The sequence below is a fragment of the Fukomys damarensis genome, unplaced genomic scaffold (genome assembly GCF_012274545.1).
Source record: "Fukomys damarensis isolate Sample0158 unplaced genomic scaffold, DMR_v1.0_HiC HiC_scaffold_38, whole genome shotgun sequence".
Lineage (NCBI taxonomy): Eukaryota > Metazoa > Chordata > Mammalia > Rodentia > Bathyergidae > Fukomys > Fukomys damarensis.
The window spans coordinates 11,942,985-11,951,593 of NW_022900950.1; the positions used below are offsets into that span (position 1 = coordinate 11,942,985).

The 8,609-nt window shown below is 38.4% G+C and overlaps 1 long non-coding RNA gene across 2 annotated transcripts in view; it reads left to right on the forward strand.

The window, feature by feature from the left end:
* LOC104870065 overlaps positions 1 to 8,110 on the forward strand; it is a 10,782-nt gene extending 2,672 nt beyond the window's left edge. Inside the window, exons 2-3 of one of the 2 annotated variants that reach the window (XR_004515712.1) lie at positions 4,260 to 4,416; positions 7,983 to 8,110. This is a non-coding gene — a long non-coding RNA (uncharacterized LOC104870065). Of the gene's footprint in view, positions 1 to 4,210; positions 4,417 to 7,982 lie in introns of those variants that run through there. The other variant, XR_782444.2, reaches the window with a different exon arrangement.
* The last annotated feature ends 499 nt before the right edge of the window (positions 8,111 to 8,609 follow it).

Sequence of the window (8,609 nt, forward strand, 5' to 3'; positions counted from 1 at the left end):
CCTGGGATATTTTCCCTAGGGGTCATTGACATGCCTGCACCCCATGCAGATCCAATAGTCTGGAAAGATGAAAAGCCTGTTTGGCTTGACCAATGGCCCTTAACTAGTGAGAAATTAACAGCTGCCCAACAGTTAGTGCAGGAACAATTAGATAAAGGCCACATTGAACCGTCTGTCTCTCCTTGGAATTCACCAATTTTTGTTATAAAGAAAAAGTCTGGTAAATGGAGATTATTGCAAGATTTAAGAAAGATTAATGAAACTATGGAAATCATGGGAGCATTACAACCTGGTCTCCCCCTTGCCTCTGCAATACCTAGAAATACTTTTGAAATAGTTATTGATTTAAAGGATTGTTTTTATACTATACCTCTCGCCCCTACAGATTGTAAACGATTTGCTTTTAGTGTCCCTTTATTAATTTCCAGGGACGTCTGCAAAGGTACCAATGGAGAGTTTTGCCTCAAGGTATGGCAAATAGCCCTACCCTATGTCAAAAGTTTGTAGCGCAGGCTCTTTCCTGTATTAGACAAAGTTATCCTTCTGTTTATATGATACATTATATGGATGACATTCTCTTAGCAAATGAAGATGAATCATTATTGCTTACTGTATTTGTTTATTTACAAAAGGTTTTAAATGATTATGGGTTAGTTACTGCTCCTGAAAAAATTCAACGGGAGTCTCCTTTTTCATATTTGGGATATCAGCTATATCCTCAAAAAATATTTACCCAAAAGTTACAGATTCAAAAAGATAATTTGAAAACTTTGAATGATTTTCAAAAATTATTGGGAGATATAAATTGGATACATCCCTATTTAAAATTAACTACCAGAGAATTAAAACCTTTATTTGATATCTTGCAAGGGGATCCTGATCCTTCCTCCCTCAGGACCCTCACATATGAAGGACGATTGGCTCTTCAAAAGGTGGAAATAGCCATTTCTAATCAACAGATATTTTATTTTGATTATCAAAAACCCTTAGAAGCTTTTATTTTTCTAATCAAACATTCCCCTACAGCTGTTTTGTGGCAAAATGGACCTTTATTGTGATTACATTTATCTGTTTCACCTGCCAAAAATTTACAACCGTATTATGAAGCTGTTGCCCAACTTGTTCAATCAATCCGATGTAAGGCTCAGAAATATTTTGGTTTAGAACCTTCCATTATTGTAATTCCATTTACAGGAAAACAATTAGATTGGCTGTTTCAGAATTGTGATTCCTGGGCTATTGCATTTGCATATTTTTCAGGCCAAATTAAATTTCATTATCCACCTAATAAATTGTTACAATTTGCAAACATTCAATCCTTCATTTTTCCAAAAATTATTTCATTTAAACCTATACCTGATGCCATTGTTATTTTCACTGATGGATCCTCTAATGGAAAAGCTGTTTATGTTATTGATGGTCATGAAAAGGTTTTTTCAACACCTGCCACTTCGGCACAAGTAGTTGAATTGCATGCCATTCTTTTTGTTTTTCAGGAATTTGCCCATGTTTCTTTTAATCTATATACTGATAGTATTTGGCTAAAGCCCTTCCTTCTTTAGAAACTGTGGCCTGTATTAATACCAGTAATTTAGAGATTCAACAACTTTTTATTCAAGTACAAAATTATATTCATAATCATTCTCTTCCTTGTTTTATTGGACATATTCGAGCACATACTGTTTTACCCGGTCCATTGTCTTTGGGAAATCATCTTGCTGATGTTTCCACAAAATTTATTGCCCTTTCTAAAATTGATTTAGCTCGTCAATCTCATCAACTCCATCACCAAAGTAGTCGTACTCTTAGATATCAATTTCAGATTCCTTGAGAAGCTGCCCGATAAATTGTTAAACAGTGCTCCACTTGCCCTCAATTTTCTTCTGTTCCACATTATGGTGTTAATCCTCGAGGTTTGCTTCCTCATCAACTATGGCAGATGGATGTTACTCATGTAATGGAGTTTGGAAAACAAAGGTATGTACATGTTGTTGTTGACACTTTTTCAGGATTTATTCTTGCTTCAGCTCGAACAGGAGAAGCTACTAAACATGTTATTGCTCACTGTATATATTGTTTCTCCATTTTAGGAGTACCTCAAAAAATAAAAACAGATAATGGTTCTGGATATGTTAGTAAGGCCTTCAAACTATTCTGTCAACAAATGCATATTGTGCATATTACAGGTATTCCCTATAATCCTCAAGGACAGGGAATAGTTGAATGTGCTCATGGCACATTAAAAGTGTAACTTCTAAAAATAAAAAAGGGGGAGTTATATCCCTCCTCACTCAGAAATTACTTAAATCATGCTATTTATATTCTAAATTTTTTACAAATTGATAAGCATGGCCATTCAGCAGCAGAAAGATTCTGGCATCCACAAGGTTCTCCATATACCTTGGTAAAATGGAGAGATCCCTTAACTGGTCAATGGTATGGACCTGACCCCATTTTAATATGGGGCCGAGGATATGTTTGTGTTTTCTCGCAGGAACATGATGGAGCTCGATGGTTACCAGAGAGATTGGTTCGTCATGTGGATCATCCTCACAAGTCTACATCCAGTATCATGGGACAGTAACCTCCACAATCATTACCTTTGTGTGGAGAAGAAACAGAAATAGGCAGTACTACTATTTTATAGAAGAGGTGTTATGTTACTACACCTCAAGAAAGACCATTTAATGACACATCTCAAATGTTTTTGGACTAATCACTTGGACTTAAGCTTGTGTACACAGCTTTGGTGGACAGATTCAGGTTTTCCTCAAACCAACATTTGGAAGCTTGCTGCTGCATTGGGAGAAATATGTTTATGGTCAGATGTCAAAGTTACTAGCCTTCGTTTAAATGTTTTTAACACAGAGACTTTTAATGTGTGAAATACCATAAATCCTGTGTTATCTCAAGTCAAAGAACAAAAGAAAAAAATGTCTAGTGTTAATCCTCCTTATACGTTATTGGTAAGAAATATAGAGATTGCTTATGAAACTGATAATGAATATAACAACTATTTTAATTGTAAATTGATCAATTGCATATTCTCAAAATGATGACTTCCTTTCAGTCTGTGATGGTTTTGAGACAACCTCTCTTCATGATGATGCTTGTAACAATTAATGGGTCCTAGTATGAGGATCAAGGGTTACAGATGTTGATAGAGGTAGAGAAAGCTACATGTCAAGCCTCCACAAACTACGATCTAACCCCTGCAGAGGCTGGTAGTCAAAGACGGGTAAGAGAAGTGTAGAGAAATATCCAACCTAAGACAAAGCATGACTATCAGAATTCTCATGGCTTGATGACGGGTAAGGGATTTCTCTGGACATTTCTCACCTAAGACAGGCACAGTCTTTCTGCTCAGCTGGGAAAGTCCCTGCTCTAAATATAATAAAAAGGGGGATATGTGGAAGCCCGGCCATGGCCCTCTAGGAGTTTGACATTTAAAAGGAAACTTCTTCACCTCTACACTCAAGGCATTGATACAATCTGTAACATTCAAGGACTCTGCTTGTTAAACTTGTTGCTGCAATGGGAGAAACTCAAGGAGACAGCCAAAGATCTGATGTTCTTTGCAAAGAGTCAGAAAAACCGGTCTTTGCATAAAAAATACAAATAGTTGCTTGGTGCTTCCTGTTGATGTGAACCTATAAAAGGAGCTGTTTCTGTGAAATAAATCAGACTTCTCTTCGTCTCCGCTCAGGTTTGAGTGTTCTTTCCTTTCTCAATCCTCACTCCCCGACTCAGGCATGTTCGTGTTGTGACGGCTGGACCGCCACATTGTAGGGCAGCTTCAATGGACAGGGAGGTTTGATAGCCTCTACATGTGTGGTTATTTGCTTCTCAGTCACTGTGGCCTCATGCTTTCTCTTTGTGTCCTTGTGATGCGCAAACTGCAAAAGACACGCTGGGCCTCTGGAGTTTACGTTTTCATGGTGCTGGCTGTTGTGTGGGGGCCAGTTCTGGCCCACTGGCGTTTGACATTTGGAAAATAACTTCTTCTTCTACAATTAAGGCATTGATAATTTGTTAACATTTGTTTCTTTTCAAGGACACTGTTTGTTAAGCGTGTTTGTTCTTTGACCCTGCCATAACAGGAACTCATTAGCTGAAGATCTGATGTTATCTTTAAGAGTCAGGAAATCCCGTCTTTGCATAAAGATTAAAAACAATTGCTTGGTGCTTCCTGTTGCTGTGTGCCTTTAAAAGGAGCTGTTTCTGCAAAATAAATCAGACTTCTCTTGGTCTCCACTCAGGCTTGAGTGTTCTTTCCTCTCTCAGTCGTCACTCCCCAACTCAGCCATGTTGGTGTTGTGACGGCTGGGCCGCCACAAGTGGCCCCCAGACAGGGACCTGAGTATGGAGGGATCCAGTGAAGGACACCGCAGAGAAGAACGAGGCCTCAATAAAGAGGTAAGGAGCAGTGAGTTTTTCTTGTGAATATTAAAGATGGGAGCTGGCAATACTTGGATGCTTTTTTACATATGCTTAAAGATTTATTGTGCGTCGGTGGTGCTAGAGTAGGGCACCAGCAATTGTGTAATTTTTTAGAATTTGTAGAAATAGTTTGTCCTTGGTTTCCTGAGGAGGACACAGTTAATCTAAAAACTTGGAGTAAGATAGGAAAATGATTACAAGATTATTATGCTGCACATGGTCCCAGTAAGGTACCTGTGGATGCTTTCAGCTTATGGACTCTTGTTAGAGATAGTCTGGATCCAAGACATGAAAGTGAAAAGGATGGGTACAGCTAACCCTAGGGGACCCCTACTGTGTTGAGCACTTAAACTTTAATACTTGTTCTTTCTTTGTTCTCTGTCTTTCTCTTCCTGTTAATGTCTTACAATTGTTAATTGGTAATTTGTGATCCGGATCATTTTGGAGGCCGGGAGGTCCAGGCAGATGTGCTAGTGGACTCCCCGCAGCAGGGGCCGGAGACGTCCCTTGCCCCTCTGGTAGGAACTCTGTCTCTCCGTTTACAGGGAGGGAGGTTGATTTTTTTTCCCCTCCTCAGAACCCTGTAGTTGAGAGAGAGTTCTTCTGGTTTTGGAAGAGGAGATTAAGGGGATTCCCTGACAGTCCCTGATTCTTCTTTCAGTTTGTCTTACATTCTGTTTGGCCTCTTTTGTTCCCTTGTTTGTCTGTTTAATTATATTGAATTTTCTGATAAAATGGGAGGGAGCTCATCTACCCCCCTCACCTTGATTTTAGATCATTTCCAGGAGGTTCTCAGACTACAACTGACCTTGTACTCCACATAACTAAGAAAGATTTCAAAATAATCCAGCCTAGGAGTTGCTCAAACTTCTGCTCTGTGACAGTCAGCTGCTAGTGAAAACTATTTAGTTTAGTAACACTTCTTGTGCGTTGCAAATTCTTAAACTGCGATTATCGGGTTAACTTGCTCTTTTCTAAAAACTCAAGGTTAATACTGTTCTATTGGAAGCCAGTCAAATTTTAAGATGTAACAACCTGAGAACAAAAAAAGGACACTTTAAACTGAAGTTTGTTATAGAAGGTTAATAGTAAATGAGATAAGAGTTATACTTTTGACCTGAAAGGTTTTTGTATGTTTGTCTTGTTAAAAATAGGTAAAGAAAGATATACAAGACCAGAAGGCCTAAGTGTGTAGAGAAGGTGTATGAAAATGATTTATTTATGTTTGCTTGTTGGTTTCAAGTCTGTTATAAAAGGTTAACATTTACAGTCAAGAAGAGCTTTCATTCCTTTAACCCTAATTCTACAAGAGATCTCTGTTAATTTTGACCTGCAAAAGTTTTGACTAGTCGTAACTAAAAGATTTTATAATTCAATTGGCCAAAACCATCTGAGTGCACTCTAGTTTAAATTGCCTTATGTTTGTCTGTCTAAATGTTAAAAAGTATTTGTCCGATTATGTTTTTTTATAAAAAAACGACGTCAAATACAAATGGGTTGTTGATTTCTACAACCTGGCTTTATAGGATTAAATAACTTAAATAAATATAAACCTTTAAAGTTTGGGTACACTCCTGTTGGTAAATAAAGAAGCAGCTGCTCAGAAAATTTATTCTGATCTTTGTTCACTAGTGGGAGCCCAAATAATTTTCATAGCCTTATAAAAAGATATGCCTTGTTAAATATGTTGTTAAAAATGTTTACATTGGTTATCATCAAAAGACTGAATTCTAAATATGTTATTATAACATGTTTATGATGGTTATCTTGAAAATATATTTTCTGTTAAAGAAAAAAAAAGGGGGAGATCCTGTTGATACATAAGATTTCATATGATTATAATACTTATTACTGCTACTTTTCTGGTATACAAAATGTATTCACGTTGTCTGACCATGCAGGTTTTCCAGCATATTGTTTACGATAATAACCTTTTGGTCCAGGTATTCTCCCTTCTCTTCTGCTCCACCTACTTATGGTTAGGGATACATTTATAGACCCACCACTATCCCTGAACAGCTTGAATCTGGGTTTCCCCTGAAGTGACTGGATTGGGACCCCAACACTGAAGGAGCAGAGAAAACTCCAGGATATGTCTCGGTGCACAAGTGGAAATTTCATTCCAAAAATCAAAAAGTGTCCCTTCTTTATCCAGAACAAGGATTTAATGGGACTGGTGAACCTCCACAGTCCTTAATACTACAATTTTATGGAAACGATGTTATGTTACTGTACCTCAGGAAAGGTTATTTAATGACACATCTCAAAAGTTTTTGGACTAGTCACTTGGAAATTCCACAGACTTAAGCTTATCTGCAGGACTTTGGTGGACAGATTCAGGTTTTCCTCAAACTAGCATTTGGAAACTTGCTGCTGCATTGGGAGAAATACATTATGGTCAGATGTCAAAGTTACTAGCTTTAGTTTCAATATTTTTGACATGGGGCCTTTTATATGCAAAATACCATAAATACTGTGTTATCTCAAGTCAAAGAACAAAAGAAAAATTAGATAATGTCTTGTGTTAATGCTCCTTATCTGCTACTGGTAAGAAATATAGAGATTGTTTATGAAACTGATAACGGATATAACAACAGTTGTTTTAATTGTAAATTGACCAATTGTATATTCTCAGAAATGATGACTTCCTTTCATTCTGTGCCCTTTGTAATGATGCCTGTAAAAATTAATGAGTCCTGGTATGAGGATCAAGGGTTACAAATGTTGATAGAGGTAGAGAAAGCTACATGTCAAGCCTCCACAGCCTATGGTATAACCCCTGCAGAGACTGGTAGTCAGTGATGGGTAAGAATTATGGAGAAATAACCAACCTAAAACAGAGCATGAGTATTAAATTTCTCATGGTTTGATGATGGGTAGGGGATTTCTCTAGACATTTCTCACCTACGACAGGCATAGTCTTTCTGCTGAGGTGGGAAAGTCCCTGCTCTAAATATAATAAAAAGGGGGAAATGTGGGGGCCAGTCATGGCCCAGTGGCATTTGACATTTGGAAAATAACTTTGTCCTCTAGGATTAAGGCTTTGATACAATCTATGTAACATTTGTTAACATTTGTTTCTTTTCAAGGACACTGTTTGTTAAGCTTATTTTGTTCTTTGACCCTGCGATAACAGGAACTCCATTAGCTGAAGATCTGATATTATCTGTAAGAGTCACAATTGCTTGGTGCTTCCTGTTGTGTGCCCCTAAAAATCTTCCTTTTGATGTGTGCCTTTAGAAGGAGCTGTTTCTGTGAAATGAGTCAGACTTCTCTTGGTCTCCACTCAGGCTTGAGTGTTCTTTCCTTTCTCAATCCTCACTCCCCAACTCAGGCATGTTCATGTTGTGAGAGCTGGGCCGCCACCCTGTCGGTGCGATCACATCCTTCCAGTTTATCCACAACATTGTTTGGCTGTAAATTACACCCTTTTGGAAGGTGTCTGGTCTGTGGTTTATTAAAAGCAGAGGGCTGTGCTTCCTTTCAGGCCGCAGGTGCTGGAGTTTGTTGTACTAACTCTGCTCATTTACTTTTTTCCCCAGGGAGCTGTGCAGGTGTGGTCCATCAGTGCAAACTGGCCGAGGAACCTTTCTGCCTGAGGCCAACCTTACAGCCCACCCCGTGTCTGCTGTGCCCTGTGTAGCTGTCAATAAATGGCTAAGAAAACAAACTGCTCCTCAGACTGCACGGCTCTCTGTTCTTTTTCTACCCATGAATTTTATGTTACTTTATTTTTACCCCAGAGGGTCAGCATTTGAGTATAAGCCTTTTATTACTCAATAGTAGTCCTGATTTTAAATTGTGTGACTTGTGCTTCTGTTCCTAGACTGCACAGAGATAGATGTGAAGCACCTCCCTCCCTTTCTAAGCAATTATTATAGACCCAAACTTCTGGTTGAAAATTTGTCAGGAGGCTGAGGCAGGAGGATTGCCATGAGTTCAAGGCCAGCCTGGGCTACATTGTGAGTACAAGATGAGCCTGAACTACACAGCAAGACTCTCTCTGTCTCTCTCTCTGTCTCTCTCTCTCTGTCTCTCTCTCTCTCTCTCTCTCACACACACACACAAAGAAAAAATTGCATATATAATTATTTTCCATAATTCCTCTGAATCAAGTGTTTTACTCTGCATGTTTATTAACTGGGTCTGGTTGAAAGTTGAAGCAATAG